Source organism: Microtus oregoni, unplaced genomic scaffold (genome assembly GCF_018167655.1).
Source record: "Microtus oregoni isolate MIOR12 unplaced genomic scaffold, Mior012 000028F_ref0000031, whole genome shotgun sequence".
Classification (NCBI taxonomy): Eukaryota; Metazoa; Chordata; class Mammalia; order Rodentia; family Cricetidae; genus Microtus; species Microtus oregoni.
The window spans coordinates 23400079-23419066 of NW_024543087.1; the positions used below are offsets into that span (position 1 = coordinate 23400079).

Genomic DNA, 18988 nt, shown 5'->3' on the forward strand with positions numbered 1-18988 from the left:
CTCTCGCCCCGCCTCTCCCTGAGAGCTTCGCGGCGGCGCAGCGCAGGCCTCGTGCGGTAACGGCCTCCGGGAAGCCGCGGTGGCGTCCCGGTGCAGACCTCAGGCGACGGGAGCCGCAGGCTTGGCGGAGGGAAGGTGAGGCGGCCCCGCCTGCGTGCGGACACATGCGCGGTCCTCTCGGCCTCCCGGTCAGTCCGCTCTGTTAGTCTCGGCGCTTCCTCTTCCCCGGCGAAGTTAACCCGGGGGCGCCGTCTGCCGGCGGCGGAGCGGAGGGGGCGGGGAGGCGGCTCGGTGGAGCTCGGGTGTCCGCCGTGCACCCCGGTGACCCCGCGGCCCCGCGGCCTCTTCGCCTGAGCTGGGAGCACCGCTCGGGGAGGCGAGCGGGCAAGTGTTCGGCGCGCTTCGCAGAAAGCCCCTTCGCGGTCGGTGGTTGTGTCTGTCTGGGGCCGGGAAGGTAGGGACGCGGGCCGGCAGGAAGGGCGCTCTCACCTCCAGCCGCCAGCGGGAGGAAGCCGGTCGGGGGGGGGGGCATCCTCGGGGCGCGCCCTCCCCTCCCCCTACCGCTCTGAAGCAGGAGAGATGGGGGTGAGCGGGGGGCTGCCGAGTTGGGGGGAGGTCCAGGAAAACCAGCTTGCTGGATCGGTCGTGTACCGTTTCGCACGGGTTTCCCCTCGAGTTCGGTTTAATGTTAACAGCTGGTTAAGCTGGGTTTTTGTTCATGGTTGAGGACCGTAACATCGTCGCTCCGTTAATGTCGAGCCGAGCTGAAGTCACCCAAAGAAAATTCTCCCTCTTATGTTATGTTAGTTAGGTAAGAATTCTTAGGAGTTAGGGAAGAATGAGGTGAAGAAAACTTCCTGGACCCCATCTTGGGGTGGGGAGCAAGGTCAGTGACCAGTCAAAACGGGTAAAGTTTTGCAAGAAGTGTTCATTTTCAGAAGCTTAAGTTTGGTAGCTTTATGATCAGCCTTAACGATTTCTTAAGCACCTGAAAATCCGTTGTTTGCTTTCAGCCTTTAGTGAGGTCACAAAATCAATAGAGAAATAGTCCAAGAAGAAAGTTTTGCTAGGTAATTTTCAGTCTCGTTTTTAAATAGAAATTCTATTTACATCTTGATAATAAGTCAAGGCATATGCATTGGTTGGTTGAGTAGTACTTTTTATATCGTGGCCACATTTTGTGCTTTCTGGAGACAAATTGATGTGTGGGAATTGACTAGAATATCTGTAAGTGTGCATAGTGTTCAGATCTCAGCTGTATGTATGAGTATTAAGTTTTAAAAGATTTGCCTTCCCCTCAGGCATTTTTTTTGTTGAGATTTTTCTAGTGCTTACAGAGCCGTGTAAATAGTTGACACACTAATATAATGGTTTATTAAACACTCAGTGATAATTTATGCTGCTAGTGTCCATATTTTGAGAACTTTCTTCCAGAGTTCATATTTTGATGTGGTTATTGTTATAAATGCCTTCTCAGAAAAACTTGGAAAAAATTAATTAACCTGGTAATACGGAAAACAATGTGTGTTTTCTATGCCAAAAAATTAAGTGGTTATTTCACTGATAAGTAAAATTGAAGGAAACACTTGACATTACTGAACATTTAACAAATCAGATGGTTTGAAGACAATTTGACAGGCCAGGATGATTTTCACTTCAACCTATCTTGGAAATAAAACTTAGAAGTCTTGGGGCTGGAGAGATGGCTCAGAGGTTAAGAGCATTGCCTGCTCTTCCAAAGGTCCTGAGTTCAATTCCCAGCAACCACATGGTGGCTCACAACCATCTGTAACGGGGTCTGGTGCCACACACAGACTGAATATTGTATACATAATAAATAAATAAATATTAAAAAAAAACTTAGAAGTCTTCTCTTCAGAACCAATTCCATGTCCTGTCTTTCTTTGCTGATGCATTATGTAACACACTTTGAGTAACCCAAACACAAACCTTAACGCTGACCTATTTTTGCAGTCATTTTCTTTTAAAAAAAAATCTTATCTTTATATTCTTAGACTGTTTAATTTCTGTCTCTGAGCTGCTCACTAGCTCTAACTGGGTTTTCTGCCTGGGTTGCTCAAATATGTTCTGCCTGTGCTGATCTTAAAATAATACTTTTAACATATTTTTCACTGCTTAGGAATCAGTAATACCTTTCGTTAGATTTCACAGCCTTTTAAAGATCTATTTTTATTTTATGTGTTTGAGTGTTTTGCCTACATAGACGTACACCATGTGTTGTGGGTTCTGGGAACTGAACCTAGATCCTCTGCAGGAGCTCAGAACCACTGAGCCATCTGTCCAATCCCAAGAAGATAATCTCTGCAAATTACCAGAGTAGCAACGTAAAATTCTGTTAAACTTTTCCTTTTTCCTTCCTTAATTTTTTCCCTTTCTTCCCTGCTCCTCTCCTACTGTCTCTTTTTTCCTTCCTTCAGTTTTGGGATCGGACCCAGGGCTTCTCATAAACCACTAAGGCATAGCATCAATCCAAAGTTTTATTGTTTTTTTTAAAAACATTGGCTATCACATTTTTGTTTATCGTGTGTGTGGGGGTGCACGTCCCTATGGCCCACAAATGGAGTCAGCTCTTTGAGGCCACCACATGGATCCCTTGAATTGAGCTCACTTGTCCGGCTTGCAGCAGGTTCTTTTACCTTGAGAGGCATCTCCACCACCCAGCCAGGGTTTTATGTAGAATTAAAAAATGTTTAAAAATGATGAGTATGCATGTATGTTGAGGGCATGATATGTGCACACAAGCGCTGGTGCCTGGAAAGGGAGGCCAGAAGAGGGTGTCAGAACCCCTGGAGCTGGACTTCCAGGCAATTATGAGCCTCCTCATACAGTGCTGGGAATCAAACTTGGGTCCTTTGCAGGAGCAGTACTGCTGAGCCATCTCTCCAGCCCCCAGAATTTTAATTTTGATCCTTGAGTAAAGACTGTCAAAAAATTTCTATTACTGATGTTGCTGTTTTTCTTTGAACTTTGTTGTTGTTGCCCCCCTTCCTTTTCTAGTTAGCTTATAAAGGGTTTTGTGATGGCATTTGCATACATATTTATTACTGTGCTTTTTTTCTTAAACATTTTTTCCCCAGCTTCCTTTTCTCGTTCTTGCTTTTTAATTTTATATAGATTTATGTTAATGATATCATGGAACATTGCTATTGAAGTACTGGGATCCAGCCTTTTGTGTTTTTAGATTGGAAAGTGAAATCCATAAAAAATAATCTCTAAAATTCACACCTCTTGATGTTGTGGCAGCGCTGAGACTCAGACTTCATCTCTTTGAAATATTATGTATTCTCTATGCTGCCGTACTATTACCTCGTACAGTATATAGTATTTGCTTCATACTGTTTTGTGTACTCCTTCTCATATGGATTCAATACTTTTGAGGTGGGCTTTCAAAGTATTATTCTAATATTGTTGCTCAAATTATATTCTACTTCTATCTTCTTGACTCAGCCTCCTGAATAGCTGGGTTTCCTGGAATATGATGGTTTATTTATTTATTTTTTTTATCTTCATGTATTAGTACCATTACTGAAATCAATTGTCTTTGTAGTTGAGCCCTGTGGGCCCCTCAGAAGTGTGTGGTGGTGCTAGGGATGTAACTCTGGTGGACAGAGGGCTTGCTTAACAGGCAGATTGGATCCTCAGCACTGAAGGGAAAGAGAATAAAGTCGGGGGGTTGGGATGGCTGCCTTATAAGTTTTGCTGTTGAAATTTAGTTTGCTTGATTTATTTGGTAAAACGAATGCCTCTTTGGAAGACTTTGAAAGGAGGTTGTAATGGTTTGGTGGAAGCTTAGAGGGTTTATCATGAAGACTAAAATGTAATGTGCTAGCTAAATGTTCTTTTGAGTGTTAAAACAGAACACTTTCGCATTTTCTCTGCCAGGGATCAGTGCAGTCTGCTTGTTAAGCAGATTGTAAAAATCACTTTCCATTTTGTAGAGTTAGAGCTTTTATGTGTGATTTTTTTTTTAATCTAAAGTTTGTTAATAGAAGGGGTGTTTGGTCACCTTTAACAAAAGTTGAGTGGTGCGAGACAGCAGGGAAAACTGCCAGTAGATTTCCCTGGGGAGATTGAGACAGGGTCTCACTGTGCAGCCCTGTTTGATCTGGAACTAACTAGGTAGATAAGTCTGGCCTCAAACTCACAAAAGATCTTCCTACCTCTACCTCCCAAGTGCTTGGATTTAAAGGTGTGTGCCACTAAGCCCCATTGAGTGCTTCCTTTTTGGTCTGAAACAGGTTAGAAATGGGTTAGAAGCTGTTTTTTCATTTATAGTTTGGCTGGTTAATATGGCTTGTTCTTTTATTTCAGTAAACTGCCAAATCTCAGAATTCAATCTGAGGCAGGAGAATTGCAGATTTAAGGTCAGGTTTGGCTACATAAAACACTCTTGTCTTAACAAAACAATATTACAAGTTAAAATATCTATTGAAATGCTGAGTCTTAGATTTTTTTATTCCCGAAATTATCTAAATATGGTATGATGATGTCACACACCTTTAATCCCAGCACTCAGGAGGCAGAGGCAGGTGGATCTCTTGAGTTTAAGGCCAGCCCGGTCTACAGAGCTAGTTCCAAGACAGCCAAGGTTACACTGAGAGATCTTATCTCAAAAAACCAAACCCAAACCAAAATAAACAAGCCAAAAGAGGTATGAGTGATGCCAGCTTCTCTTTAGACAGATGGTTACACCAGGGGTAATATATGGAGTTTGTTTTTTTCAGGCAGGTCAGTAACTGAGGGTGATATTGGACCTCTGGTCTTCTGTCTCCAAGTCCCGTAAGTGTAGGTCATCTTTCTTGGTGCTTTGGTGCTGCATCTCGTAAATAAATCCTTGCTGTTCCTGTTACACAGACACTCTACCAACTGAGCTAAATCCCTAGCCTGGGAATTTCTTTTTTAAGAATAGGTGTGTCTTAGTGTTTGTATTGCTGTGAAGAGACACCATGACCACGGCAACTCTTATAAAGGAAAGCATTTAATGGAGGTTACAGTTTCAGAGGTTCAGTCCATTATTACCATGGTGGGGAGCATGGCAAGTGGCCCTAGACGTGGTGTTGGAGAAATAGCTGAGAGTCCTACATCTTGACTCAGAGGCAACAGGAAGCTGACTTGGCAATATCCTGAGCATAGACAACCTCAGAGCCTGCCCCACAGTGATACACTTCCTCAGACAAGGCCCTACCCACTCCAACAAAGTCACACCTCCTTATAGTATCATTCCCTAGGAGATTATGGTGACCAATTACATTTAAACTACAAGGTGCTTCCTAACATTTTTTTTATTTGTTTAATCAGTCTTCCAAAACTTTTACCACATATTTCTAAACCATGTTGCTGTGTGTAGTAAAAGATATTATAATTTGGCACAGTGTGGTACTCTTTGTAACATTCTGGCTCCACTGTAGAAACATTTTAACAGGGCACTGGAAAATTTTCCTTGGGAAATGCTTCATCATTTTCTGTTGACTGAGGTTTCTGTCCTTCCCAGTTCTGCAGCCAATTAGTTCCAGATAATCACACAGAGGTCTACATTAGTTATAAACTGATTGGCCTTGTAGCTCAGACTTATTAACTCTTATAACTTATATTAGCCCGTTATTCTTGTCTGTGTTAGCCACATGGCTCAGTACCTTATTTGGTAAGGCAGTCACATCTTGCTTCTGTGGTTGGGTCACAACTCTAGGCTGCGCTTCCCTCTTCCCAGAATTCTCATTGCCTGCCTCTACTTCCTGCCTTGTTACCCCGCATATACTGCCTGCCTGGCTACTGGCCAGTCAGCATTTATTTAAAATATAAGTGACATGTTCTGGCTATTACAAACAATGCTGCTATGAACATAGTTGAGCATATACTTTTGTTGTATGATAGGGCCTCTCTTGGGTATATTCCCAAGAGTGGTATTGCTGGGTCCAGGGGTAGGTTGATCCCGAATTTCCTGAGAAACCGCCACACTGCTTTCCAGAGTGGTTGCACAAGTTTGCATTCCTAGAGAAGCTAAATAAGAAGGTGAATCCAAAGATAAACATATAGGCATCCTTCAGAATATTAACCTTCATCAGGCGATGAAAGGAGACAGAGACAGAGACCCACATTGGAGCACCGGACTGAAATCTCAAGGTCCAAATCAGGAGCAGAAGGAGAGAGAGCACGAACAAGGAACTCAGGACCTCGAGGGGTGCACCCACACACTGAGACAATGGGATGTTCTATCGGGAACCCACTAAGGCCAGCTGGCCTGGGTCTGAAAAAACATGGGATAAAACCGGACTTGCTGTGAGGACTACTGAGAACTCAAGAACAATGGCAATGGGTTTTTGATCCTACTGCACGTACTGGATTTGGGGGAGCCTAGGCAGTTTGGATGCTCACCTTACTAGACCTGGATGGAGGTGGGTGGTCCTTGGACTTCCCACAGGGCAGGGAACCCTGATTGCTCTTCGAGCTGATGAGGGAGGGGGACTTGATCGGGGGAGGGGAGGGAAATGGGAGGCAGTGGCTGGGAGAAGGCAGAAATCTTTAATAAATAAATAAATTTTAATAAAAGAAAAAGAAAAAAAATGAAAAAAAAATATAAGTGACAGGGTACAGACCATTGTCCCACAGCAATTTTCAGCTACTACAAGTTTCATTTATTTATTTATTTTGAGTTTTTCGAGACAGGGTTATTCTGTAGACCAGGCTGGCCTCAACTTAGAGATCCGCCTGCCTCTGCTTCTCACATGCTGTGATCAAAGGTATGAGACACCACCACCCTGCAAGTTTTTTTTTTAACTTTTTAATGTGATTTTTGATTATTTGTGTATCATGCTCAAGTTTGCTTTCTATTGCTTGATATACCTGTCGTAACTTGGACAGCAAGGATTTATTTGGTTTACATGTCCTGACCACAGTTGATTATTGAGGAAGGTCAGGACAAAAACTCAAGCAGGAGCCAAGGCAGAAGTCATGGAGGCAAACTGCTACTGGCTTTTTCTCTATGATTTGCTAATCAACTAATAACTGAATAGGTTTCCTCTACCCACCCTCAAATCTGTACACTTTATTTATTACATGTATGGATGTTTCGCCTGCATGTCTGTCTGTTACATCATGCATATCTAATCTCCAAGGAGGTCAGAAGAGGGAGTTGGATCTCTAGTTGGAGTGGTTAGTTGTGAGCTGTTTTGTTGGTACTGGGAACTGAACCCCAGACCTCTGGGAGAGCAGCCAGTGCTCTTAACCATAGAACCGTCTCTCTAGCTCTCCTGTACTGGCTTTTTTATGTGTCAACTTGACATAGCTAGAGTCATAAGAGAAAGGAACCTCAGCTAAGGAAATGCCTTGATGAGATTAGTAATCAATTGGGGAAGGCCCTACTCATGGTAGGCATTGCCTTCCTGGGCTGCTGGTCCTGAATTTTATAAGAAAACAATCCAAACAAGTCAGGGGAAGTAAGCCAGTAAGCAGCTCCCCTTCATGGCCTCTGCATCAGCTCCTGCCTCTAAGATCCTGCCCTGTTTGGGTTCTTGTCCTGACTTCCTTCAGTAGTGAACAGCAGTGTAGAACTGTAAGCCAAGTCCTCCCCAACTTGCTTTTTTTAGTCATGGTGTTTCATCGCAGCAATAGAAACCCTAAATAAGACATCCCTTCCTGGCCCTTAACCCTTATTTTTATGTTTATGAGTGTTTTGACTTTTTGTTCACCACATCCATCTAGTGCCTGCAGAGGCCAGAAGAGGGCATCAGGTCCGCGCCCCCCGCCCCCTTTGTACTGGAGTTATAAATGGTTTTTGCCACCATGTGGGTTCTGGAACCCAAATCTGGGTTATCTGGAAGAACAGCCACTATTCTTCACGGGTAAGCTGTCTCTCTACCCCCCTCATATTGCTTGCTTTCTTCTACAGCCCAGGACCACCTGTCCAGGGTGGCTATGCTCAACAGTGGACCAGCCTCACGCATCAATCATTAATCAAGAAAATGCCCACGGATGTGCCCACAGGCTAATTTGATGGAAGTGCTTCCTAGAATGAGGTGTCCTCTTTCTCAATGACTCTAATTTGTGTCCAATTGACCAAAACTAGTAGGGGAGGGGGGAGCGTGCACAGTATCTGCAAAGGCCAAAAGAGAGTGTTAGATCTGCTGTAGGTCAGCCCAACCTCGAACTCACAGAGATCCGCCAATTTCTACCTCCATAGTGCTGGAATTAAAAGTGTGCACCACCACTGTCTGGCTTAGGTTTACATTTAAATCTTAGATCCATTTTGGATTTTTGTATATGATGAGAGATAGGAACAGATATTTTTCTGCACCTACATATTCTGTTTTCCAAGAAGTATGCATTAAAGAGACTTTCTTTTTCTCAGTGTGTGTTCCTGCCCTTGTTGAAAATTCAACTGTAAATATGTGGGTTAATTTGATTCTTTCTTAGTTATTTGTGAATTTATAAAACATTAAGTTTTGTATGTTTATATTCGTCTTTTTGCTTTGTTTTTTTTCCCAGTTCCACATGGAAAATTTATTTTCCTATATAATTATCTTTGGTTTGTTTTGTTTTTGTTTGTTTGTTTGTTTGTTTTGAGACAGGGTCTCTCTTTGTGACCCTAGCTGTCTCGGAACTCACTATGTACATAGCCTTTAATTTATAGAGTTCTGCCTGACTTTGCCTCTTTAGTTCATTTCTTTCTTTCTTTTTCTGTGTAACAGTTCTGGTTGTCCTAGGACTTGCTTTGTCCTCAGAGGCCTCAGACTCAGAGGGATTCTCCTGCCTCTGCCTTCTGAGTGCTGGGATTAAAGGTTTGAGCTACCATGCCCAGCAGAATTAATTTTTGTATCCTGTAGCTAAATGATTTTTTTCCTGGTTTTAGAATTTCTAGATTTTTCTATATAAAAATGATTTCCTCTGTTCTGATTACATTTCTGTTGATGTGATGAAGCAGCTCAGGGGAGGAATGGGCTTATTTTGGCTTATAGGTTACTGCCATTATGGAAAGGTCAGGGCAGTAGGAATGCTGCTTGCTAGCTCACTCACTGGCTCATGTTTAGTAGTTTGTTTTTGTTTTTAAAAATAGCATGGACCACCTGCTGCCCACAGTAGTTTGGGCCTTCCTATATCAACTAATATTTAAGATAGCTCCCCATAGACATGCCCACATGCCAGTTTGATCTGGGTAATCTCTCTGCAAGAGCAGTCTTCTGCAAGAGCAACAAGTGGTCTTAACTGCTGAGACATCTTTCTAGTCCCTGAAATCTATTTTTCTTGATATACGTTGGCACTTGCTATAAACATTACTCTTATTTTTATCTTTGAAAATAATTTTATTTTATGTGTACGAGTGTTTGCCTACATGTATGTATGTGCACCATATGTATGTCTAGTGTCCCTGGGGGCCAGAAGAGGGTGTCAGATTCCTAGAAACTGGAGTTAGCAAGTGGTGTGTGCTGCTGTGTGGGTTCTTTGGATCGAACCTGTGTCTTTGAGAGTGTCTTAGGGTGTCTGTTGTTTGGATAAAACACCATAACCAAAAAGCAAGTTGGGGAGGAAAGGGTTTACTTGGCTTACACTTCCACATTGCTGTTTACTGAAGGAAGTCAGGACAGGAACCCAAACAGAGCAGGATCCTGGAGGTAGGAGCTGATGCAGAGGCCATTGTTTGGTCTGCTTTCTTTTAGAACCCAGGACCAGCAGTCCAGGGATGGCAGAGCCCACCCCAATTGATCACTAAATAAGAAAATGCCTTACGCTGGATCTCATCAAGGCATTTCCTTAGCTGAAGCTCCTTACTGTCTGATGACTCCAGCTGTGTCAAGTTGACAGTACAAAGAGCTTCATGTGCTCTTAATTGCTGAACCACTTCTCTAGCTCCAACATTGCTCTTATTTTTTTTTTTAAATTTCTTTTATTGATATTTATTGAGCTCTACATTTTTCTCTGCTCCCCCGCCTTCAACCCTCCCCCAAGGTCCCCATGCTCCCAATTTACTCAGGAGATCTTGTCTTTTTTTTTTTTTGCTATTTTCTTTTTTATTTTTTTAATTTTTTAATTTATTTATTTATTAAAGATTTCTGTCTCTTCCCCGCTACCGCCTCCCATTTCCCTCCTCCTCTCCCAATTAAGTCCCCCCCCTTCAGCCCGAAAAGCAATCAGGGTTCCCTGTCCTGTGGGAAGTCCAAGGAACCCCCACCTCCATTCAGGTCTAGTAAGTTGAGCATCCAAACTGCCTAGGCTCCCACAAAGTCAGTGTGTGCAGTAGGATCAGAAACCCATTGCCATTGTTCTTGAGTTCTCAGTAGTCCTCATTGTCCGCTATGTTCAGAGAGTCCGGTTTTATCCCAGGCTTTTCCATACCCAGGCCAGCTGGTCTTGGTGAGTTCCCAGTAGAACATCCCCATTGTCTAAGTGTGTGGGTGCCATTGCTCTTATTTTTATGTTTATTTACGTGCATGTGTTTGTATGTGAGTGAATGCCAAATGTGTTCAGGTTCTCAATAAAAGCAAAAGGTGTTGGATCCCTTGGAGCTGGAGTTAAAGTGGTTGTGAGCCACTAGATGTGGGTATGGAAACTGAACTCAGGTCCTGTAACAGGAACAAGTGCCCTTAACCATTGTGCTATCTCTCCAGCCGCCACATTATTGTTATTTATGATTAAAAAATGATTATTGTGTGTATGTTTGATGTGTGTGGGAGGTCAGGATGGTAACTTTTATGGAGTTAGTGCTTTCTTTTTACTTTGATATGGGTCCCAAGGGTTGATTGAGTTGTTGGGTTTTCATAGCAAGAGCTTTCATTTGATGAACCTTTTTCTTCATCTTTTCAGAGTTTTCTTTGTTGTATTTTGTTTGTTTTTGTATTTGGTGCTGGGGATTGAAGCACTAAGGATATTATTACTCTATTGCTGAGCTATCTGAATTATATGCCTTAGCCCAGGCTTTATTTTAGGGAGTTTAACTACTAAATGCTTTGGAGAAGGATTTTTTGTTTTGTTTATTTAGAGTAGGCTTTCTGTTTCCCCTCTTCTCCTAAATACACAAGACTGTAAATGCTTACTTAGTGGTCTCTAAGTCTGGAAGCATGTCTTTGTTCTTTCCTTTTTTTGTTTGTTTGCTTGTTTTGTTTATGTCTGACTTGATGATTTCAAAAGGCCTGTCTTCGAGCTAAAATATTCTTTCTCTTGTTACTTCTGTTGAAGCTCTCAACTGTATTTTATTGATTGAGTTTTCAATGCCAAAATTTGAGACACTGCTTATGATTCTGCCTGCCTGCCTGTGTGTATGGGTGTGCATGTTTGAATCCATGTGCTAGGCAAGTGTCCTACCACCATTGAGTTACATTTCCTAGACCTGATTCTGTTTGTTTCTGTTTTTCGAGAAAGGGTTTCTCTGTGTAACAGCCCTAACTCTGCTGGAACTCACTTTGTAGACCAGGCTGGCCTCAAAGCCTAGCCCTAATTTTTTAAAAAGGATTTTTGTTGAATTTTTCATTTATTAAAAATTTTCTTTCTTCTTTAATCCCAGCACTCGGGAGGCAGAGGTAGGCGGATCTCTGTGAGTTCGAGACCAGCCTGGTCTATAGAGCTAGTTCCAGGACAGGCTCCAAAGCCACAGAGAAACCCTATCTCGAAAAACCAAAAAAAAAAATAAAAAAATAAAAAAAAAATAAAAAAAAAATAAAAAAAATTTTCTTTCTTTCTTTTTTTTTTTTTTTAACAGTTTGTTGGTTTCCTTTTTTGGCTCTTTTTAAAGAATTTTTTTTTTGTTCCTTTAGATGTGTCTTGTTAACATTTATGCTTCTGTGTTCTATGTTGGTATTTTTGTACATCTGGTAGGTTATTTGTCTCTGCCAGTTTTGTTAAGAGTGGCTTTTATAGCCGGGCGATGGTGGCGCACGCCTTTAATCCCAGCACTCGGGAGGCAGAGATAGGCGGATCTCTGTGAGTTCGAGACCAGCCTGGTCTACAGAGCTAGTTCCAGGACAGGCTCCAAAGCCACAGAGAAACCCTGTCTCAAAAAACCAAAAAAAAAAAAAAAAAAAGAGTGGCTTTTATAGTAAAACATTCTGTTGGCAGTTTTTCCTAGTTTTGTTTGGGTAGACTGCGTTGGCTTAGGTGGGTACTTTAGCATGGTATTATTAATTTGAGAATGTCTGTAGATGTCTTGGGAGCTGGTGGGACTACACCAGCTGGAATGCAGCAGTTAGATTTGTTTGCTGCTCTTGGTTTGCTACATCTAGAAGTTAGTATGGGGCACCTGCTCTTTTCCTCTAATATGTGAAGGTAAGCATACCCCAAGTAGGTTGGTGGTATAGCACAGCATAGTTTATAGATGGTAAGGTGTAGTGCCTTCCAGTGTGTGAGTGCTTCTGGTGACTAAGACTGACCAGTAGGTACAGATGAATCATGTATAGGTCCCTTGTAGGACCACTGCTTAGGGAACTCTGCCCACCTGCTTGCCAGGACTAGAGTTGGCAGGATAGTGCTAAAGCATCAGTTCCATAGGGCCAGTTTTCTGATTCATAAGTGGAGGCAGAGAGAGAGCTGGTTGGGAATGGCCTTTGAGCCTCAAAGCCTGCCACCAGCGACTAGTCTCCTGTATTGCCACACCTAATCCTTCTCAAATAGTTCCACCAAGTGGTGACCAAGCATTCAAATATATGGGCCTATAAAGGCCATTCTCATTCAGCCACCTCAGCTTAGTTCCTGTTTTCATGCTCTGCAGTGTCTTTTCCATATCCCCACTGTACTTGAACCGCACTTCAAATACTTCAGTGAAGTAGTTTTCACCAGGTACCCCCTACTCAGCCATCCTGAGTAAATCATCTTAAGGCTAAACCTTAGGCTTAGCTAGCAGGAAAAGCATAATGTTGAAGAACTAAATCACAGAATAAAATAAATACTTACTGCTCTTTGCTTTGTCATCTAAATGCAGAAGCAAGAGGCTTATATACTTTCAAAAATGGAGAAGAAAGGCGCTTGGGACAATGAAATATACTTGAAAGCCCACATACTTGGGAGGACAATCATGAGTTTGGGGTTAGCCTGGGTAATATAATGAGAGTCTATCTCAAAGAAAACACAGCTAGAAGCAGTGGTCCTTGCCTGTAATCCCAGCTGTTTGAGTGGCTGTGGCCGGAAGATCTTACATTTGAGGCCAGACATAAAACTCACATAGTGAGGGAGAAAATGGGGGAATGAAGGAGTTGGTGTTGTGTTTTGTTGTTGTATTTGTTCTGCACACCCAGGACCTCAAAAGGCTCGGTACTGTTTTGTTTGTTTGTTTTTTCGTTTTTCGAGACAGGGTTTCTCTGTAGCCTTGGTGCCTGTCCTGGAACTAGCTCTTGTAGACCAGGCTGGCCTCGAACTCCCAGAGATCCGCCTGCCTCTGCCTCCCGAGTGCTGGGATTAAAGGCGTGCGCCACCACCACCCGGCCTGTTTTGAAATATGAAAGAATGAACTCACTCTTAGGACTCAATGAGAGTTTGTGTATTTTTTTTTTTTTTTAATAAAACACATTCCTGGGTGAATACTGGTTGGTTGTGAACAAGTGTTCTCACAGCTCCTTCAAGAACAGCAGTATTTCTACGTAGGCAAAACAGAGAAACAGTCCTAGTACCCAAAGACTACTTACTAACTTATGTTGGGGACACTTTACTATCTTCAAAAGGATTGGCCAGAACTCCTCCCACGTAAGTACTCACCTTCAGTCTGCAGGGATTTGCGAAGACAGCAGAGTGTTAACTAGATCAGCTTCAGGGACTGACTGGAATGAGTCTCACAATATTTATTTTTTAGGATCCACTGTGTAGCCCAGTTTGGCTGTGAACTTTTCTTCTCTCCCTCTCCTTATTTATTATGTATACAATGTTCTGTCGTCATGTATGCCTGCAGGCCAGAAGAGGGCACCAGATCTCATTACAAAGGGTTGTGAACCAACATGTGGTTGCTGGGAATTGAACTCAGGACTTCTGAAAGAACAGTCTCTTAACCTCTCATCTCTCCAAACCCTTGAGTTCCTTTTCTTGCTGGACTCCTAAATGTTGAGTTTATAGGTTTATTCCTTGATACCTGGCTCAAGTCATATTTTTTAATGAACTATTTTCATTATTCCTCTTCATTGTTGACGTTTGTACCGGTAGGAATGAATTGGTTTTAGAGAAGAAATTGCTCCAGAAAGTAATGCATCTCTACATCTTTCTGTATGTGTAAACACACACACACACACACACACACACACACACACACTCTTCCTCTCTCTTTTTCATGTATTTTCCCCAACATCTGTAAGAAATGAGAGAGAATTATTTGGACTATAAATCAGCAGGAGAGACAGCAATATGTCTTTATAGGAGATTCTGTTTTCAGGGAATGGTGAAATGGCTTAGCAAGTGCCATCAAGTTTATAAGCTGAGTTCACTCCCTAGCAGAAGGACGGGACTGACTCCCACAGGATGTTTTCTGACACTATACTTTCACCATGAAACTTGCTTCATTTCCCCCAAATTAAAAAAAAGAAGAAGAAAAGAATGTACAGACATAGTGTTTTCAGGTGAGCCTCCACAACCCAGTGGAGAAGATTCTGGAGAAAAGGTTCCATAGTGTAGAAACAAGTATGAAACAAAGGTGGCCTAGCCCAGAGAGGTCTATGAGCAGTAGTGTGGCTGCAGTTCCTACCGTTGAAAAACTGAAGAAGAGGTAGAGGTCAGAGAAGTACTCATTATGGGCAGAGTTAGTATAGCACTGGCCATCAGAATAAGTAACAATTATATTGAAATAGCAGGGATACTTGATACCCACGTTATTTGGATGTGATGTAAACACAAATATATGTAGTATATGTCAGACTTAACTTGGCAAGCTTTCTATAGCCTGTCTTGTGTGCACATTACTTTTATAAATTTCCCTGAAAATTATTCTTCTCCTGTATTTACAAAGCTCTCTGTTTTTGTCTTGTCTTGTTTGTGTAAGAGTGTGTGTGTTATCTCAAAGGACAGAGCACTGTTAAGGGCTGGTTTTATTGCAAGGTTACCTAGTCCCAGATGGAAGGGTCTGCTTCCTGTTGAGCTCTGCAGCCTAGACCTGTGGATCCTGGTTGTAAATGGTAAACTGTATCTCAGGAAACAAGTACCACTTTAAAAAATTTCTAGAACATTTTTCATAACATCTATAATGGAAGTATTGATTTTACTATACTTTTTTGGGAAATAATAGAATATATTTTCATGAGTCTTGAATTTGCTATGATATTTATAAAAAAAGTTATCTAAGGTTTTTTAATAAAATTTACCCCTTCAAAATAGCTGAAATTATAATACCAAAATGTAGAAGCATCTCAGATGCTCATCATCTGATAGTTAGTGAAATGTATATGCACATTATGGAATATTATTCAGCAATAAAAAGGAATGAAGTATTGATTCATGGTATAACATTTTTGAACAATGGAAACATTGTGCTTTGAAAAAAATCTAGTCACAAGACTGGAGAGATGGTTCAAGATTAAGTGCACTTCCAGTGTACTCTGCCAGGATCAATTCCTAGCAACCACATGGTGTCTCAGAACTATAGCTCTAGTTCCAAGGATCCAGCATCCTCTTCTGGCCTCCATAGACCCAAATATACAAGTGATATATAAACATAATTGCAGGCAAAACCATTTATATAAAAAAATTAAACATAGAAATTGAGAAAAAAGTTCCAAAAGCTACATTGTTTGATGTGTGCTTTAACTTAGATGGACCTTGAAAACTGTTAATAAAGCAAAACACATAATATGATTCTGTTTGTGTGAAGTGTCCAGCAGATATAAATGTGGTGGTTCTATAGTCTTGCAACAGTACTAAAATTTATTATATACTGTATTTTTAAATTGAATTACTTATTTACATGTATATATGTGACTATGTGTGCCTGTGAATGGAGGCCAGACGAGGGTGTTAGACATCCTCCTATAACTGTTTTTCTGTTGTTAGGCAGGGTCTCTCCTTGAACCTGGAGTTTGTATTTTCTCATCTAGGCTAGAAGCCAGCATTAGAGTTGGAATTACAGGCAGGTGTGGGATGCCCAGTTTATTGCGTGGGTGCTGGGATTCTCATGATTTTACACAGCAAGTGCTTATAACAAAAGTGCTTATAACCACCAAGTCTTCTCTTTAGCTTCCATTGTACATTTTAAATAGGTGAGTTTTATGTGTAAATTATATCTCTGTTATTACAAAAAAATAGCTTCTTGTCACTTGGTACAGATGAGTGACAACCTGCTTTAATGCCTCAGCAGAACTTAAAATTTATCCTCCACAAATGGTTTAAAATGTATCTTTGGGAGAGAAGATAGGCATTAAACATAATTGAAGACCAAATGTCCTAGAAAAACCTGATTAAATAAAAGTACCCAGTACTGTGATCCTTTTTCAGACCTCTTTCTTTTTGCTCCTGGTATTTTGGCATCTAAGTAGTAATTGAAAGAATGCATTCCAGGATGTGATTATGCATGCCAGTAATCCTAGCATCTGGAAACAGAATGATGCCAAGATCAAGGGCATTTTGTACTATATAGTGATATCTTGCCTAAGGACAGGAGAGAGGGGAGACTTCTCTTATTAATCCGAAGGGAGAAACTAGTTAATAATACTTTTCAGGGCCTTCTGTTTAAATTTAAGCAATAGACAAGGATTGCTAGATATATGAGGAAACCTTTACAAATAAGAAAACAAAACAAATAGGAAAGAAATTAAGATCAATTAGAATAACAACAAAAAGCTGTTGAGATTATGTAACAGGGACAAAACAAAGGATGAAGGTTAGTGGTGACCTTTCGCAAAGGAAATAGGAAACAGATGATAAAAGATAAAATGTCAGCTAGGAAAATCAACTTCCAAATAATAGAAGTGCTAATCATGTCATTAAAACCAAGAAAAAGAAATTATCAGTAAAATGTTGAAGAATTCACTTAGTTGAAGAATAAGATTTTGTATGGTACCCAAACAGAAGTTGTGACATTTAAAAGACAAGTTGAAAATTGGAATATTTTACTTTTGTTGTAGTTAATGAGAGGGACATGAACTGCCCACCACTAATAAATGATGTCTAAATCATAGAGCAAGTACTTTTAGGATGGGGACAGTATCACGGCCATCTTTTTATTTCTTCAACTTTTTATTGATTCTTTGTAGATTTCACATTATGCATTGCGATCCCACTTACTCCCCATTCCCTTGCTTCTGCCCTCTGTCTTTGCAACCTCCCCCCTCTCAGAACAAAACAAAATTTAAAAATAAAACCAAAAACCAAACCAAAAAAATAACAAAAATCTCAGCATGGAAGCTGTAGGTTGGTCCAGTGAATCACACAGTATAACCCTTTAGTTCATACATCTTTACTTGTAAATATTCATTGCATTGAGTTATTGATCTGGTTTGAGGCCCCTGGCTTCTGGTACCCTATTGATACTGGGTCCTCATTGGGACTACTCTTGGATATTCTGTTATTATCCTGTGTCAAGAAGCTCCCGTAGCTTCGGATCTGCAGGGACCCTTTCACATGCTCCAGCAGTTCATGAACATAGGTGGATACTGGGGTGGGCTGACTTTCAGCCCTGGTTCTGGGCCTGGGTGGTAGGTAGGTAGCTGGATTGGTCAGTCATGGCTATCTTTTAAAAATACAGTTTGTCATACTCTGAGTAGTGTCCTTGATGTTGCCATTTGAATATTTTGCATATGTCTTAAGGTAATTAGAACAAACTCTTATTTCTTCAGTCTTTATGATTTTATTAAATGTAATTTCTCTCTTTACCATGTCTGGCCTGGAACTCAATATGTAGACAAGGCTGGCCTTGAATTCACAGAGATCTGCTTGCTTCTAAGTTTCTGTCCTGCCTGGTCCTGTAGCTGTTCAGTCCAAAAGAAACACACAGAGGCTTATATTAATTATAAACTGGTTGACCTATTAGCTCAGGCTTATTATTAACTAGCTCTTACAACTTAAATTAACCCATAATTCTTACCTATGTTTAGCCACATGTCTTGGTACCTTTTCTCAGTAAGACATTCTCATCTTGCTTCTTCTGCATCTGGTTGGTGATTGCATCTCTGCCTTTCTCCTCTTCCCAGAATTCTCCTAGTCTGGTTGCCCCACCTATACTTCCTGCCTGGCTGCTGGCCAATCAGCGTTTTATTAAACCAATATGAATGGCAAATCCTTACAGTGTACAAGGACAATATCCCATAGCAGGAATTAAAGGTACATGCCTCTATACTCATCATTAAATGGTGTTTCTATCTGGAAAAATTATGTGCCATACCTGATGCCTTTCTTTTCCTTATTCTAGTGTTCAAATTCATCCTCAATTCTGTAAAAATTTATTAGCATGTGTATGTGGGTGGATGGGTGTGGGTATATGTACATGATAGTTTTATGTGGGCACATATGCTTCAGTTCATGTGAAGAAGTCAGAGGACAACTTTGTGGAGTAGATTCTCTCCTATTTTACATGGTTGTGGAGTATTGAACTCGGGTCTCTAGATTTGCATGACAGACTTCTGAGTCTTTTTGCTGGCCTTTGGAGTTTTACTTTTTGTTTTAGCTAGGATCTCATAGCCCAGGCTGGCCTCAAACTTAATCCAAGATAAAGGATTACAGGTATGTGATGGAGGAAGGTCATTGGCTAATAAAGGAACTGCCTTGGCCCATTTTATTGGTTAGAGGATAGGTGGGAGGAGTAGGCAGAACAGGACGCTGGGAGGAAGAGGAAGTGAGCTCAGTCTCGACAGCTCTGCTCTCTGGAGCAGACGCCTGAGAGAGACGCCATGCTCCTGGCTCCTGGGCAGACGCACACTATGAAGCTCCGACCCAGGATGGACATAGGCTAGAATCTTCCCGGTAAGCACACCTAGGGGCACAACACAGATGATTAGAAATGGGCTAAATTAATATGTGAGAATTAGCCTAGAAGAGAATGGGCCAAGCAGTGATTAAATGAATACAGTTTGTGTGTTGTTAT

At 41.3% G+C, this 18988-nt stretch overlaps 1 protein-coding gene across 3 annotated transcripts in view; it reads left to right on the forward strand.

The window, feature by feature from the left end:
* Positions 1 to 18988, forward strand: part of Nck1 (NCK adaptor protein 1) — a 60837-nt gene continuing 41849 nt past the window's right edge. The window contains exon 1 of one of the 3 annotated variants that reach the window (XM_041677091.1): positions 1 to 135. The gene's annotated coding sequence lies outside the window, so the exon portion shown is untranslated. Of the gene's footprint in view, positions 189 to 297; positions 455 to 18988 lie in introns of those variants that run through there. The other 2 variants (XM_041677093.1, XM_041677096.1) reach the window with 2 other exon arrangements.